The following is an 18,388-nucleotide window of genomic DNA, read 5'->3' as shown; positions in this document are numbered from 1 at the left end:
TGAGGCTCCTATAAAACTTATTGATGAAACTTATTTTGTTTGTTCAGAAACGTCAACATCAACCGTATCGCGTGGTTTGCAGAAACAACTTTTGTTTCTGGTGACTGGGTTGCTAACCAAGCTGCAGTTATTGTCTTCTCTACAACTGATTCTCCTCAAATTGGAACAGTATGTACAGGAAAAGTTGTTAACCCCCACTTTGCTTGAGACTAGATTCGCCCACACACCGCTCATGTGAACCAAATGCCCTTGTGGTGCCTGTGTTGAACGCAGCCTTCACATTGTTGGTGTAAACAACGTAATTTGCCTTTCAGAGTTGGACATGCTGGAGGCATGACCGCTGCTGGAAATGAAGCCACGTTTGTTTATAGCTATTTTCAAATCATCCTGCTGGTCAGATAAGAGCTCAGAGCCACGCCACAGGAAACGGAGAGATGTGTGGTCGAGTGAAGACGCAAACACTCAACAGCCAACTGCATTATTAAAAGTGTTTATCCCCAGTATGCACTGAAGAAACACCTTTGCTTACACTGTATGTTGAATTTATACAGAGATACTTGCTTGCATTTTTACACGTGCAAACACACACTCCCCCATTCCCAGGCTATCTTCTATAAATAAAACAGAAACTGACGACTGTAAACAGACAAACTCAACATTAAAAGAGGGGAAGTGCAGCGAAGGAGTGAATAATTTATCAGAGGAAATTACCTCCACTTCTACTTTCCATTCTTAGAAACGTGTATTATCCATTTTGAAATGATAAAAGCAGCTGATTTAGTTGAAAGAAAAGTGTTGTAGAAAGAGTTTGGTAGTCCATCCATTTAAAATTTCTATTGATTTCATGCCACGGCGTTTATAGAGTACCTCTAATCGTTTTCATCTTAAAATACCCAGACAGAGATTTTATGTCTCCACCGCACCCAAAAGCTGCTGTGTTATCTGTTGCAGGAAGACACTTATCACTGTAGTTGAGGTTTCTCGTGTCACGAACATGGCTCGGAGAACATGAAGCATTGCATTGCAGAGCACTGAAATCACACTCGTATGCAGAGGTGTTTTTCTCAAGGCCTTGTCCTTAACTGGTCTTCCAGATATAGAGGAGCAAATAAAGAAAACATCTTTCTAAGTAATTAAAAGTGATTCAGCATACTCGTGCTACAGACAGCATGTCCAATCAGATTTTTCACTTACATGTTTGCATTATTGATTTTTAGCCACATTAGCTCCTTTATTAATCCCATTGGGATTAATAAAAACGCTCCACCTATCGATCTATATACGGCGATTTCAGTCTTCGACGGATTGCCATGAAATTTTGTACAGAAATAGATCGTCCCCAGACGGATGAATTTCTAATGACTTTTATTGATCCCTGGCTTTTCATCTTGCGTCATCAACAAGTTGGCATTTTCATATCAGAGTGAAATACCTAATCAAATAACTATTGGAAAGATTGCCATGATATTTTGTACAGACTTATGATGAATTCTGACTTGCTTAGCGTGGTGATATTTCTGCTCTCCTCGCACAAAAAACAACAACAGTATATAATACTACCTTAATGTCTTTTACATGTTAAACCCTTTTGATAAAAGTTACCAAAAGTCTACTTTTATCCATCTTATATTTTTGTTTTATTAAAGGGCCAGTCTATAACATTTAGGGGAGATCTATTGGCAGAAATGGAATATAATATGAATAAGTATGGTTTCTTTAATGTTTAACTTTTCCAGCTTGGGCCGGAGTCGATAAAGTTTCTCGCTCCCATCGCAGGCGCTCTCTCTCTCTTGCTTCACCACTCACTTCCCACGTACACACACACTCTACACACTCGCACTGCTTGAAATGACCTACACTACTGACAACAACTGGCTCTACAGAGGGCCAGTCGCATCTTTGCGTCAGCCACCGGAGCTCTCCGACACTCTTGGCACACGGGAGAGGCTTCAGTTGGTTGCAATGTCAAAGTCACAATTGATATTTTTCCTGATATGAAATACAGGCATGGATTTTATTATACAGAAATAATACAAACACTTGTGATCTAGAGTAGAACAGACAAAAAGCAGCTTATTCTTGTTCTGTCTGAGATAACTCGGGGGGATTGGGTGTTGTGCAGGATTAAAAGCAGAGTCGGTGCGTGCAGGTGGACTCCTGCCACCGCTCTGACCGTGAATCTCCACCGCCAGACGGAGCTTTACAGGTGAGCAGCTGCAGACAGAATGATGGACTGCAGATGGAGGACGCGGTATGTGTCCTTCCTCAGGGTCATTCCACACGACCTCTGCTCCGTCACTGTTTTTCTGCCTCATTAGAAACCTCTCTCCCGCTCTTCCTCCATCATCTCGCCTCACAGGCTGCTCGACAGATGGCTGCCACGGCAACTCCGACAGCTATACAGTGCATTTACACGCATGGAGAGAACCCGTGTTTGAAGGACTGTGTTTTCTGTATCCATTTTTATTATTTCTGGAGATAATTGGCCAGGTCAAGATGAAGCGACACTGACATCAATGGTGTTTTTCCAGTGAGAGTTGTGTCTGTGCGAGTAATGAGCTTAATTCTACTCAACACACGGTGTTCGGAAATGTGACAGCTACATATAGCAACGCATGTTTCTGATTTGAAAGAGAATAGACTAAAGAAATGTGCAGATGTATGGAAATGAATTGTGACAAGGAAGAAGTGGCTCCCTGTTGTGTTCATCTGCAATTATGACAGCTATACTGTAACCATCTTTATTATTACCAAGAAAGATATTATTCCAATCATTATGGGCCCTTCCCTCCCTGGTAAATGCAAAGCTGTGTGACTCTCATGGTACGTGGACAAACCAAACACCTGCTTGGGCCGGAGTCGATAACGTTACTCGCTCCCATTGTCGCTCTCTCTCTCTCTTGCTTCACCACTCACTTTCCGTACACACACTCTATGCTCTGGCTAGATTTTTCGCATCGGCCACTGTAGCTCTCCAACACGCTCGGCACACGGGAGAGGCTTCAGTTGGTTGCAATCTCCACACCTCATTGCTACATACTGCCAGATGCTACACTACTGTTCCTTTAAATTTCAGTTCAACACCTGTGTGTGACATCACAACTAGTTTGGAAGTCAATCCTGGTCCAATATGCAATTTAGACAAGTGGGATGTGTTGCTCTATCCGTAGTATAATGAGGGTTCAATAACCCTAAAACATAACGTCTTATGTAGATGATAGAAAACAGGGTGCTAAACATTTTGCATTTCGGTTCACAAAGCGGAGAAGGTCACGGGTGCTACTTTTTCAAGGATTTGCCACATTATCAATAGCTGCCTTCATGTTTTCACAAAGATGTTCTTGCTGGTCTTTGCGATAAAATTTGCCTAATCTGGTCTTCATTCGACCCCTGACTCTGTTTTCCTTTCACTGGTTGTTATTATTTTGCTGACTGCAGCATATTTATGTTGATATCAGAAATGAGAAAAGGTCCTTGAGAGTATTGTGCTATCCACTTTATTCCTTACTTTGTCTGTTGTTAATGGTGGGTGAATTATCCCTCTCCTCTCTCAGTGTTCATTTGCTGTGATATATTGGAGAGAAGGTGGAAATAATTTACAACAGTTGTCCAACAGTGGAGGTGGACCTCGGATTGGTTAATTGGAAAATGAACAAGAGGAAATGAAACAGGGTGAAAATCAAAAGATCTGTCTGTGCCTGTCAGCTCCCAGACTGAATTATTACCCCGCAGCTACAGATTCAAAAGAGCACTTCCACTGCCGAGGCCCAAAAATTAAATCTATCCATCCGTCTGTGTGAATACAATTGGCATTTCATAAATACAACCGATGGTGTGATTCATAAAGTCCAAACTTATTAAAAAAAACACTGTGCGGCATCGACGGATTTATTGCCAAGGGACTTGAGTGTTTCCGTTAAGCTGCCAAGTTTTACAAAAGAAGACGAATTAGTGTTCCTAAAATTGGCCTAAACAGTTTCCTGGCTTTTATGTTCAGATTTATTTCCATTGTCTTACTGTAGCAGTGCCCCTTAAATGGAGAACAAGTGATGAAGCGCCCTCTAGGGTGCCCTTCCAGTGGAGAAAATATGATGAAATGTGCTCCTGGGTGTCCTTCCAGTGGAGAAAATGTGATGAAATGTGCTCAAGGATGCCCTTCCAGTGGAGAAAATGTGATGAAATACGCTCTAGGGTGCCCTTCAAGTGGAGAAAACATGATGAAATGTGCACTAGGATGCCCTTCCAGTGGAGAAAACATGATGAAATATGCTCTAGGGTGCCCTTCCAGTGGAGAAAATGTGATGATATGTGCTCTAGGATGCCCTTCCAGTGGAGAAAACATGATGAAATGTGCTCTAGGGTGCTCTTCAAGTGGAGAAAATGTGATGAAATGTTCTCTAAGATGCCCTTCCAGTGTGCTTTAATATTCATTATTCATATCCCTTTAAAGTGGCGCTGCTCCAGTTTAATCCGCTTACTTCTTGCCTCGTATTGTTTACTGTTCATCTCAGACATCAGGAGGTTAACGACAAGTAAAGGGCTGAGAACTGCTGCCCGCATCGAGTCATGATTTGACTTCATGGTGAGCTTACTTCTGCAAGCCACAACTTCTTGAGAAGATGCACACCCCTATTCAACACTGTTATATATTTATTACTTTATTTTTCATACTTGAAGTGAAGAGTAGGAGAGTGAATTTGACTCCAACCTGAAGGCTGGGCAGACTGGCTGATTCAAGGTGCAGGTTCGAGCAACTTATCAGCGCACACGGATAGATAGCATTTGTCTTGCAGGGGTTGGGGTGAAAGGCCCTGCGGCTCTTCAGAGCAGAAAGCCAGGACTTGTAATAAAATACGTCAGATTCAATTACTTCAGCTGCACCACAGCTGCAGGACACCTTGTTTTCTCTTGACCACCTTGCTATCGAGTTATTGATTCCCCCCTCTCTTCCCCAGCTGCACCTTGTGACGCTTATTAACCTCATGGATTGTCTCACACTGAAATGGGAAAATGTTGGATTCCTCAAAGGGCTTCACTTGCTTTTCCTCTCCATGTCATTGAAGAAGAGAGGCAAAGGCACGCAGTTACTGCTCTCTGAAATGTGATTCCTGTAGAAAATGTCAAATTATCCCACTGCGTGACATGCAAAGATGAAATATTTAAAATGACTCATGTTTGACAAATATCTACAGTTAAAATGAGTGTACAGCAAAGCTCCTTCAATATGCAATATGGGAAGAATCATCAAGTGAGGAAACATCAAATTCTGCTTCCAGACAAATCCTTGACACCAAAAGGAACCAGAAAATTACCTCCTCAGACATGGCCTGGATCTCATGGCCATTCACGCTGCCGGAGGGGATTTCTCTGGGACCACTAAAGCTAAAAATGGCTGCACTGATGGTACCGTAAGGCGCTTTGGATAAAAGCCTCCAACCAAGTGGCTTACATTCATTTTCATGTTCTGTCATGGAAGAAGAGCATTGAGGGCAGACCTAGTGAAGCTTCAACTTTTCTTGAGAAAACAAATAATGTAGAACCAAGGCCAATTTTAGTCAACATTTGTTGAGTATCAACGATGATTAACGTTATGGTTCGATAGTGATCCCCACTTTAACGCATACACACAAGCCCATTATGTATGATAAAAGCCATTTTGAGTCTGACTGGTTATAACTTTGGAGGGTGTCTCAGCTTTAGGGACACGATGAGGAAGGCTGTTCTCACACCGTTCGTAGCTACCTACGAAGAGTAATGCACTGTAATTCATATATATCTCACAATTTGAATGTAATCCACGTAATCGTGAACCAGGAAGTATAAAAAGAGTGACAAATGCCACGAGAGAGAGGTCAGTGTGGATTGGTGGGTGAACAAAAACACCAGATTTTCGCTCCGAGACCGGTCTTCGTGTCCCATCTGAATCCACAAGTCAACGTTGATTTATTTGTCACGTAACTTCCGTACTTAAGTTACAGCACTTTCGTAGTTATTTGAACCCAAACCACAAACTTTTCCTGAACCTAACCAAGTTGTTTGCATGTAACGAGCAGAATTTGACACGTATTACTGGACATTCATAGGAAAATGCACGAAAAATGAGGAAGGACTTTTCTTAACATATCATACAAAAACCGTTTTATGAGGATGTTGGGTGATGAGACTGGATCCTGGAAGGAGTTCAGAGAGACACGCTGCTTCTAAATAGGCATTTGAGGTGGTTCAGCATTTGATCACAAACCAGAAATTTCACAACAATGCTGAATAATGTGAAAAAAAAAAGATTAAATCCAGAAGACAAACTCATTTGAATCATATAGCAGCGACATTACCTGTCCAAACTCTGCGAACTATCTGGCTATAGTATGTGATAGTTGAATATCATTCCAATACCATGGACATTAATCTGCTGCCACAGTTCTGAGAAGGTTTTTCAAAAGATGTAACCTGGCTGCAAGGATTTGCTCCCATTCAGCCACAAGAGCATCAGCGAGGTCGCCACTGATGTCGGGTGATAAGGTCTGGCTCACAGCTAATCCTGAAGGTCCTGGATGGGGTTGAGGTCAAGACTCTGAGCAGGCCAGTCAAACACTTCCACACCAGACTGAGAGAACCATTTACAGAGCTGGCTTTGTGGTTGGTCATTTTGTTATCACAGTTCTGGCCAATGTTTGATGCTCAAAATCTCAGAGCATCACTCCACTGAGAGAACAAAAGACCCTCATTGTTTCAAAATGTAAAATTAAACTTGGCTTGCGAATATTCGCCTTCTGAGTCCATTTGACTGTACAGACACACAAGCCGTACATCACACTCGGGATTAAAAGCCTTGTTACGCTTGTGTGGACGCATTGATTCATGCCTGCAAACTGTGAATGCATTCCCACTGATGAGAGTGTTCTCCAAAAGGGGGATCTTCAAAGGCCTGTCTGTGCCTGAAGAGCCTCCTCTTCATTCACCTGCACCAACTGAATTCTGTTCCTCTGAGTGCTTTGTGTTTCCAAATAGATATGTCTGCCTCGGTGCATGCCCACCGGTAATCAGGGATGTGAAAAGGTACATAGAAGGGCAGCGAAAATTGCTATTATCTGTCAAAAATACAAGGCGGTAGATATTTTTTTTCCTCTATAAATGACAGCTTCTATTGTAGTTGTTAAAGCCACTATGTAAAGGATTCTACCATTCCTCACTTCCAGCACTGTATGGAGCAACATGTAGACTGCACCAATTTTTATTTGTTATTATTCATTTGGTTGCATTCTGCAACCTCACGGCTAGATGCCGCCAGATCTTACACACTAGGGCTGCACCGATATCAGTATTGGGTATCGGGGCCGATACTGTGCTCATGTACTCGTACTCGCAAAACGGCTCCGATACAACGGTACCGATACCACTTTATGGCAGCATGACGTTAACCTTTTGTCACCATCTTTCGGGTCCTCGCGCTCCACCTCCCCGACGGTGCGTGCGAGACGGTCTGGTGGTGCGCCCGACCCCGCGGGGCCAGGATCCCACCTCATCCAGCGCACGCTGGCCCTCACCTTCATTGCGCCACGGGATTTTGCTTGCACTCCTTGGTCCGTGTTTCATCCCTACTACACGCTGCACCTTTAAGGTACTTATGAATCTGAATGCTCCGATAGATCCAACTCAGTAAAATGAAAGCAAACAAACATCATGTCAGCCAAGGTTCATCATTCAAGGGAAAAAAAACATAATACATAGTGATAATGCACTGCATTTTACACCAACATGGTAAATAGAACCCGAGCTGAAAGATAAGTGATAAATTCAGAGTGCAAGCAACAAACCGATACAAACAAACCACAAACACACACACACAGGAAGCCAAATTAAGTAGCACTCAGGTTCCTCTCTGACTTCACACATCACTCTGCTGGTGTGTTTGATGTGCTCCCTATAATCCTCCTCTCCAGTAATAGGAAGGAGCTGTTTTTTCTGCCGCTGGGGAAAGCCATCATGTAGAACAGCAGCTTCAGGCTCCGGCTGATGAAATTATTACCTGCCTGATCTGGCCTGCCTGCTTGCTTTGTAGTTTACCAGCTACTCGAGGTAAACAAATCCCTGGAACACAACCTCTACCCCCAGAGTGCTCCGACAGGAGCTCTGAAGTCATCGTAGCATGAAGCTGCTTATCAAGTAAGACTTGAACAACCACCAGGACGGAAAATGTTGGTGCATTTTGTTTATGTACATTTGGTTACAGGTAACCAACCATCACGCAGAGGTGATTTTTCATTGCCCATGACGGAAGACTGAATGATTTGGGGTTATTTTGTATTGTTTTGCCCTAACCATCAGAAGCGAGTGACTGATCTGTACTGCCAAACAAGTTCCCTTAATGTTTTTTTTTTTCACATTAGGAAATATTTAGTTCATTTTTTTACATTTAGAAATATTTTCTGTTTTGTGTGTTTATTTAGTAACATTTTATGATTTTAAATTTTTTTATTTATGACACAATTTCAATACTTTTATCAGTTATTATTGTTTATTGACATACATAACCTTTTAGCTGAGGTTGTAAATTAAACTATTACATCACAATAAGAAAAAATACCAATGCAGGTACTGGAGGACCATTGTTTTTTTTCAGTGAGCACAACACCAGACCTATTCAACTCACTGAATAAATCTGAGATGTGTGCGATGATCCAGAGGTCTGAACCAGGTTAACAGATACTGTATCTTAATATTGTATTGTTAATATTAAAGGACAAAGATCAAAACCCACTTAAAGAGTCTCAGTAAGTTGAGCCTCCAGAACAGCTTCAATGCTCCTCAGCATGAATTCTTCAGGTATGCTGAAAAACACTTTTTTTCTCAAAAGATATTCCCTCATGTGGTGTTTTGATAATGGTTGAGGAGAGTGCTGCATGACCCCTTCGCTCCAAAGTCTGAGATCGGGTGACTGTGAAGGCCATATGATTCATTTCATTTTCATATTCATCAACACATTCAGTAAACCTTTGTGCTCTCTGCCCCTCGGTTCTCTCCTTTTCATTTGTGTCTGACCTGACTAACATCCAAACACAACATTTACGTTGTTACCAAGGTCATTCATCTTTACAGCTATAGCCAAAACTTTGTTTCTCTTTACTTCATTTTAGTTGCTTCTGCTTTGCAAAGGTTTCTGAACCAAGATAGACCCTCACCTTTGAGCAATTTGTGTGTCTTCTCTCTTTGGACTTTGGACCAATAAGTGCTGCAACAGAATAATGCTGCAACAGAATAATGCTGCATAAACAACAAGCCAAACCACATGTCAAACAGCACTCAACAATGCAGATGACACAAAATGACAATATTTTTACCAAAATGTGACAATTAGGTTACAATTTTCAGCTCCAGCAGGGGACGCCAAACTTCCCTTTCCCGGGCCACATTAACCAGCTCTGACTGGGGGATCCCGAGGCGTTCCCAGGCCAGTGTGGAGATATAATCTCTCCACCTGGTCCTGGGCCTTCCCCGTGGCCTCCTCCCAGCTGGTCATGCCTGGAACACCTCCCTAGGGAGGCAACCTTACTAGATGCCCGAACCACCTCAGCTGGCTCCTTTCAACGCAAAGGAGTAGCGGCTCTACTTCGAGTCCCTCACGGATGACTGAGCTTCTCACCCTATCTCTAAGGGAGACGCCAGCCACCCTCCTGAGGAAACCCATTCGGCCACTTGTACCCGCGATCTAGTTCTTTCGGTCATGAGCCAGCCCTCATGACCATAGGTGAGAGTAGGAACGAAGATTGACCAGTAGATTGAGACAATTTCTTTTCGTCACAACGGTGCGGTAGAGCGAAAGCAATACCGCCCTCCGTTGCTCCGATTCTCCGGCCAATCTCACGTTCCATTGTCCCCTCTCTCGCGAAGAAGACCCCGAGGTACTTGAAGGAGGGTAAAAAACAAAACTAGAATTACCGCCTCGCGGTTGTATACCTCTGCCAACTAGTCACGTTGCAGTTTACATCCATGTCTGTCCAAAATGCAATCACTTCATCATTTTATCCTGTTAGACATGTGTGTGAAATTGTCATAATTAGCATATGAATTCTTGAGTTGTGGCCAAGAACATGATTTGTGAGGTCACAGTGATCTTTGACCACTAATTCCAAATCAGTTCATCCTTGAGTCCAAGTTGACTTTGTTTGGGCCATTGGAAAATATCCCTCAAGGCATCACTGAGATATCACATTCATGAGAATAGGACGGACGTACGGACGGACAACCTGAAAACATACTACCTCTGGCAATAGCTGTTACTGGCGTGGCAGCACAAAAAACAATTGTGATGTATCGGCAGCCAGTTTGATGCTGCTTTGACATGTTTTTGCCTTGTTCAGCTTTTATCCCACAAGTACCATTTCCACGAACGGAGCCGCTGCCATTTGAGGAAGTTGTGATTGAAAAACAAAAGTCATTGTTCTGAGTGGATGTCTACTTTCAAGATCTGTTCAATTCACATCTGAAAAGCCATTGTGAAATCGATCAAACAGATTTTGAATTTGTAGGCACAACGTGAGATTTTGTAGCACTTTGAATCTTTCCTGAGATAATTAAAAAATGAAATTGAATCACTGTTGGATGAAATCGTTACACCTCTTGCTTCTTTTTCTAACACATGAAACATAGTTCGGTTGTCTTTTGAAGGTCTTTTTTAACCGAACACAAAAAAAACACACTATAAATAATTGAAATCATTTTCGACAAATACATGTTTTCCTCCTGACCAACCGCAGCGCAGTGAGGTGGGTGGTTTTTAAAGCTGCTGATGAAACTCATTCATCATTTTTCGATTCACTCGCTTGATTTTAGGCATCTTGGCCGGCTCGGCTGTGCACTCCTGATGAATGGTGATGTGATTGAAGTGGGATATTTTGTGGGCACTGCATGTAGTCGGATGTAATTGACAACACGTGTGTTTTCACTGGTCAAGCCCACGATAGTAGGTCAGAAAATGTGGAGTAAGTAACAGTCGGAAAAATCCTGTCATCACAAACTGTGTGTCTTTGTTGATTCAGTGCACTGAGATACCTGACATGAATTCAATCAGGAGAGAATGAAGAGAAGATAATTGTTGATTTTAATAGATGATATGTGATAATAAAGACAGAAAGTCTTAGGGCGCTTACATGGAGATTTGTAATCGAGGGGCGTCTGCCTTGAGAAGCAGCGAGATAAATCCCCCGCCCATCGAGCCCAGACACTGGTGGTGATGTTGGCTATTGGCTAACAACAGAGGTGTTTAGGTACACTTAATGTCGTATGAATGACACGGTAATTCGCAAGTCATTCCACGTGCAATAAGAGCACTGTTCCTGCTTTTAGCATGTCAATTGTACACCATGTAGTCTGTACTGACTTCATGTAAACACAACCATGTAATCATGCCACGCTCAGAAGTACTGATGTAGAATAAAAAGTGAGAGAGACTGCTTATGGTGGATTGGGTCCAACAAACACAGGACTTTCAACCAAGACGGTGTTACTGTCGCAAAGTGTTGAGTTATTTTTTAAGTGACGTTTGTGGCATGTGTTTTAGTTTGTGACATTTTTCCGTTACCTTGTGTCTGTACGTATTTAACATACTTATTTAAAGCCCAATCATGATGTTTTTCCTAAACCTAACTAAGTGGTTTTGTCGCCTAAACCTTCAGATTCAGATTCAGACAACTTTATTGATCCCAAGAAGGGCAATTCAATTCACAGCTTACCCCGTCACAAACACACAGACAACATTCAAAATGTTATGTCAAGCACAGATCAGTAAAACTGTCAAACAGAGGTCGGTAAAGGACAGCAGATAAGTTAATAAATATAACAAATAGCAATAAATACACTGTAAAAAAACAAAAAGTGTAAAATAACAGAAATTTTCCGGCACCAGGGGCGCCAGATAATGTCTGTTAAAAAACGGAAAAATACTGTCCGTTAATTAACATAAATAAACTGTAATTATCTTTATATAATTAGCCTTTATTACTGTAATTTTACAAGAAATATTTTACTTTTAACATATATTTATTGTTAGAATAGTCATACACCGTAAATCTAAAACCATTTACATATAAATCACAAATGAAACATGTAATTTTACGTTGCAAAAGCCCAAATTTACATTAACTCTCAGAAGTTTTGCAAAAAAATCTGTATTTTTACAAGAAATATTTTTAGTATTCTATGAAATCCTTTTCTTCTAACATAAATGAATTGTTAAAATAGAGTCATAAACGTCTAAAAAACAGAATAATTATCTTTAAAAATGATCAAGAAAAGCTTAAATACAGATAATTATGATTGTGATTACAAAGAATACTGTAAATCTAAGACCATTTACATATAAATCACAAATGAAACATGTAATTTAATTTAATTTAAAAACAATTTTTACATCAAAATGACACGAGAAAAGACTGAAATGCGTTATCATGACACGAGGAATGTCCTTGTAATGTCATTTATATGCCCTCCCATGAGAAGGGAAGGCTTTATGAGCTGCAGACTTCAGCATGCAAGAGAACAGTCTTCCTGACTGAACTTATGTTTCATTATGCAGCCTGCGGTTCACCCTGAGCTGAAACAAGTTTTGTCAGTCCTCAGAGGTCTTAGCAGCTATTTCACAGGAGCTTGCTCCCCGCCACACATTTGGCATGTTTGGTATGCCATTAAAGAGCCTGTATTCAGCCTCTGCCAATCAGCGAGAGCAAATTCTGTTCCATTCTCCAGTGAATAGCGTCTAATTTCAGGGGGAGGAATGTTTTTCCCAGTCGACAGCTCAGACTCACGAGCTTCGCATGTTGTGAAACGCAGCACACAGGTGCTTTCTTTGCTGATGGAGAACTTGACAGCAGCCCCTTGAGAATAAAGGGTAGTGATTTATTTATTTATGCTTCAACCACCTGGGAGGGTCTGCTCTGCTGATTGGAAATTATTACCTGGAGACCCCAGGTTGAGTTTCATCAAGTCCAGAGTAAACATGTCAGTGATTCTCCGTAGCTGAAATCACCCACAGTTTCATGCTACCTCTGATATCCATGGTGTAATTTGATACTGCTCAGATCGACATCTGGTGTTTACGGCAATTACTGAAATGTGCACCTGGCATCTCTATCGCAGGGGCCACATAAACAGATTCAAACTCTGGTGATGTTTCAGTCAATGTATCAAAGCTCGTGCATGGTACTGTTTACAAAGTCACTTTAAAGATTGTGTCTGTTTGCTTTTGCTGCTGATGTCATTGTTCCTTCATTACCAGAAATCACTGTTCGCTGTGCGGTGATCAAGATGCAACCATCTCCTACAAAATTACATTCCCACACATCCCAACTAAACTGCATTCTCAATTACGTTTCAAGGGAAGGTATTTTCTCTCAGATTACGGTCGCAGTTTCTAACAGGTGGTTAACGTAGTAAATTAAAACAAAACAACACTTCTTAGTTAAGTAAGAAAGTTAAGGTTTAGTAAAAAAAAAACATCATGCAGGACGTGGGTCAGCAACCTTTACTATCAAAAGAGCCATTTTAGGCAAAAAATCTGTCTAGAGCCGCAAAACATTTGATCATTGTGATGAACACAGTTTATAGTGTAAGTATATAGTATATAAGTCTAATGCAGTGAGGGCCAAAAAGACAATGTAATACGGAGTATTAGGGCCACATTGAGGGAAAAAAAATCGGAGATTTCCAGAATAAAGTCATAACGTTAGGAGAAAAAAATTAAATAACACGTAAAATTACTACTTTATAATATCACGACTTTATTCTCATATTACGACTTTTTTTCTCGTAAAGTTATGACTTTATTTTCGTAATATTACGACTTTTTTTCTCGTAAACTTCTGACTTTATTCTCATAATATTATGACTTTATTGTCATAATATTATGATGTTTTTCTCGTAAAGTTATGACTTTATTCTTGTAATATTGCAACTTTATTTTCGTAAAGTCATGACTTTATTCTCGTAATATTACGACTTTATTCTCGTAATATTACGACTTTTTTCTCGTAAACTTCTGACTTTATTCTCATAATATTATGACTTTATTCTCATAATATTACGACTTTATTCTCATAATATTACAACTTTTTTTCTCGTAAACTTCTGACTTTATTCTCGTAATATTATGACTTTATTCTCATAATATTACGACGTTTTTCTCGTAAAGTTATGACTTTATTCTTGTAATATTGCAACTTTATTTTCGTAAAGTCATGACTTTATTCTCGTAATATTATGACTTTATTCTCGTAATATTACGACTTTTTTCTCGTAAACTTCTGACTTTATTCTCGTAATATTATGACTTTATTCTCATAATATTACAACTTTTTTCTCGTAAAGTTATGACTTTATTCTCGCAATATTTATAATTAAAACTTGGGTTTTGGGATGAGTGCATTCATGCATTATTTAAAGAAAGTTGTCCCCGTTGTTAGCCCCACAGTCACACCTGTCAAATGTATGTTACATATTTCTAATGGTTCATTAACAAATTCAACTACTTGATGAAGGTCGGAAGCCAAAGTGAATATATGCAGTAGATTTAAGGCCTGGACACGACAGCATTTAAAACAGTGAAATTTCAAAGAGAAATCAAGCCATGCCAATAGAATGGCAGCAATTAGTGTAGTTGGGGTGAAGTAAAAGTTCAGCTTTTCGTGAACTCAAACGGAGGAAGCTCTCTCTCTGTACCACCATCCGGTTTCATTAAGCCTCCGCCAACAAAAGAGGAATGGTTTGCAGATATTTCCGAGACAGGAGTCGATGGTAGAAGTGTTCAGTACATGTACGAGCAAATCTTTAACATTGAATCTTCAAACTGAACTGCACTATACTGAATCACCATTATCTCTGTACAAATCAGTAGCTTTTAGCTGCGGAGCTCCTCTCACACGGTGACTGAGAGCTCCATTGATTCTCAGTGTGTTACTTCCTTTTTAAAGCTTATTAAAAGGCAGCGGAAGCCACAGAGACAATCATGATGTGACAGATAGCTTAATTCTAAGTGCAAATCAGCCGAGTGATTTGTCATTTACATGCGCTCACATCACCAGGTTTTTGTAGGACCAAATATTATGCAAAGATGCCCTGATTAATGATGTGCCACCTTGTTGTGCATCCTTTTTTAGGAGCGTCATATCTCCTCCCCTCCAGGCTTTACTACCCTCTAATCAGGTCTCATTATCTAACCCGACATCTTGCACAAGTTAAACCTCTCCTAGTCACTCCTGCATTCAAATAGGTTGGAAATATTGTTTTTTTTTTTTATTTTCTTTATCAAAATCCTTACCAAACCTTTTCTATTAAAGGGACTATTTGTAACTTTCAGAAATGCTTCTTAACAGCGACACCTGTGGCCGTGAAATCAACCAAAGTCAGCATCGGGCTCGCGCTTGCTCGCTCTACATAGACATGAACGAGCATCGCTCAAAACAGCGAGGCGACACACGTCACCTAAAACCACAATATCACTCTATATTTCAGCTGCTTGGCAATAATGTTAGCTGACCAGACGAAGGTCTCTCCATGAATCACTGCTGATACTGTGTTTGCTTCTTCTGCCTCAGCGCAGGCTTCAGCAGCGGGGCTCCGCAGCGAGAAACTCGTCTCCCTCCGCCCGCAGCCGGAGTGAACAGGGAGACACCGGCACCCGGTCGGTAACGAGACGACAAGGTTTCTCTCTGCAGAGCCCCGTCACTTCACAAGACACGGGAAACCTCTGTTGGTCTGGTGAAGCTGCAGCATTTATTTCTACACAAATGTCCACTCTACATTCACTAGATATTCTCAGAGCTAAACTAACTCTTCTGCAGTGTGGCGTGAGCGTGCGTTCACGTGTAGAGGTGGAGCGAGTACGTGAGAACGCGCGCTGTCTGAGTGAAGGCAGGCAGAGGAGCAGGGAACACAGGCAACACGCGAGCGCCCATATGCGAGCGCGCATGTGTCCCGACCCGGTACATTTATATGCTTAAAAAGTTACAAACAGTTCCTTTAAATCACTGCATATTTTCTTCAGTGTAAGATATTTGTGAAAGAGTGTCTTTGAGCTTTGACAGCGGGGGGGAAATTAAGAAAAGCGCCGGGAAATACAGGGAGGAAAATCAAAACTCACAATGTATGTATACAAAGAGGAAAAAACTTGTGAGAAATGATCCCCCTAATTGAACTTTTGCTTTATTTAATTATTTAACCACTTTGATGACTGACTGGAATTACTGATGTGCATCATGTGAAATCAAATTACAGACCCCCCCCCCTCCTTTGATGAATAATACCATCTGGAAGGGGCTTTAGGAGCTTCTGGTTGAAGACACACTGTGAGCCTCCACCTCCGCTGTTCCCAAGCATCTGGCTGTGGATCTGTTCAGATGTCTGATACGCTAAAACAGCTGTAGCTTTTTTAGTTTTTTTCAAAACTAACAATGCTAAATTTACGGTGGACCTGCATCACGGCACCAGATTCACATCTGAAGTGATAAGAATGAAAAAATTGTGTTTCCGGAAAGATGCGCCACATCCTCTTTCTACAAATCACAACAGAGAGGTATTGTTGAATGTGTACGACCAAGTTTTAACAGCCTCGGCAGCATCATGTTGTAGTGCTAACTTTTGAATGATATAATCTCCAGCTATACTTTTGTTAGAGAAAGTTTAGCTGGGTCAAAGGGAGGGAAACGAGAATTTAAATTGCATTTTTTGACCACTAGTGAGCGGTAACATCTGGATCTTTGACGTAGACTGTATAAAATATGGACGTAGTCTGAGTGACGCCGCCCATAGGTTTCTGAAGAGTCGTTGTGAAGCTCAAAGTGGGTGGCTCCGGCCGTCACCATCTCGGCAGTGACGACGCAGAATAATGACCCAGCTAATCCAAAAATGAGGTGGATTGTTGGAGCTGAAGCGGGCCGATGTGCCGCATCAGAGAAGACAGCTAGCGACCTGGTACGACACCCACCTGTCACTCAAAGTGGCCACACCCTTAAAGTGGCAGTAGTCAGTATATTTTTGGCATATTGTAATTCAAGTGTTCTGAGAGATAACTAGACTTCTGCACCTCCTCATGGCTCTGTTTTCAGGCTTGAGAAAATCTAGTCTGTGACGGGAGGGCTGTAAACATGTTTATTTCTGCTGTAAAGTTGGACATTGGGTTTTTGGAGCCAGCCTCAAGTGGCCATTCGAGGAACTCTTCCAGGAAGCACTTCTACTTTGGCTTCAGTTTTTAGCACCAAAAGTTGCTGCTTGATCTTTGACTGGTAACTGCTTTTCCAGTCATACTATTAATTTGTCCATTTTGAGCTGAGAATTATATAGTCTTGTCTGAGTATGCTCACTTAAAAGGCCACCTTTATACTTGACAAGTAAATTCCCAGCTCCTGAGAGACAAAATACAGTAAACCACTAAGAGTTATTCAGATATACAGACTGAATATCAGACTGGTGTATTTGTATGCGTGACAACCATGACCTCATTCTGAGAGGAATCTATTATATATTCATGTCGGTCAACAGTCACACTTTCTGTCTGACTCTTGCTGTGGTTGAAGGACACATTTTATTCAGCTGAAACACTCCTCTGCCTCTCTGTAAGATCCGATTGTTTGCTGGAAGCCTGTATGCAAAGAAACTACTGAATGTGTACTGAACCACGTCCATACTTGTCCTCCACCTCGGGAAAATCTTTTTTTTTTGTCTCTCTTTTGTTAATTGGAAGGAATGGCATTAAGAGTCATAAAGCTTTTGTGTTGCGTAAAAGTATTACTGCATATATTTCATGAGAAAAAGGACTACTAAAGCCGCCTTAATAGTCATATTAATCTCCTTAATTATGGGACTATTGCAGGCAAAAGTGGATCCATGGCATTATGTTTTAGTTTATTCCTAATTCACTAATGCATCCTGGAATTAAATCAAACTCAGATTGAAATAATTATTGAGAAAAGGAATAAAATGCTTGTTCCCAAAATTCCTACAGCTCACAGATTTTGAAATCTGCAACTTTCCAGCCAAAAGGCCACTCCTGTGATCACTCAGCAGCCGCTGCGACTCTTTTAATCACACAAAACCTCAGGAGACCCGTGAAAAGCATCTGTTTCACGCACACTGTCGCTTTAAACGCCATGAAAATTGATGAGTGTTGCGCAGTGTCCCGTGCCCTGAAGACGAGCTGCACTTCATGATAACACAAGCCACTGATATACGCGCTGATATGAGATCTGTGTTAAGGAGAAAAGGGGGAAAAAAAAAAAGATCCATCTTTACGCACTCATGCAGCTAAAGGGATTATTCTGGGTCACAGGTTCAAACAGCTACTGTAGTTTCTTTGCTGTTCTGCTGAGCTTCGCCTGGAGCTGCTGGTCTGCTCGCTTTCCTT

This window comes from Sebastes umbrosus, chromosome 17, assembly GCF_015220745.1.
Source record: "Sebastes umbrosus isolate fSebUmb1 chromosome 17, fSebUmb1.pri, whole genome shotgun sequence".
In the NCBI taxonomy this organism is placed as follows: Eukaryota; Metazoa; Chordata; class Actinopteri; order Perciformes; family Sebastidae; genus Sebastes; species Sebastes umbrosus.
The sequence above is the reverse complement of the archived record's forward strand: the minus strand, read 5'-3'. Positions refer to the sequence as shown.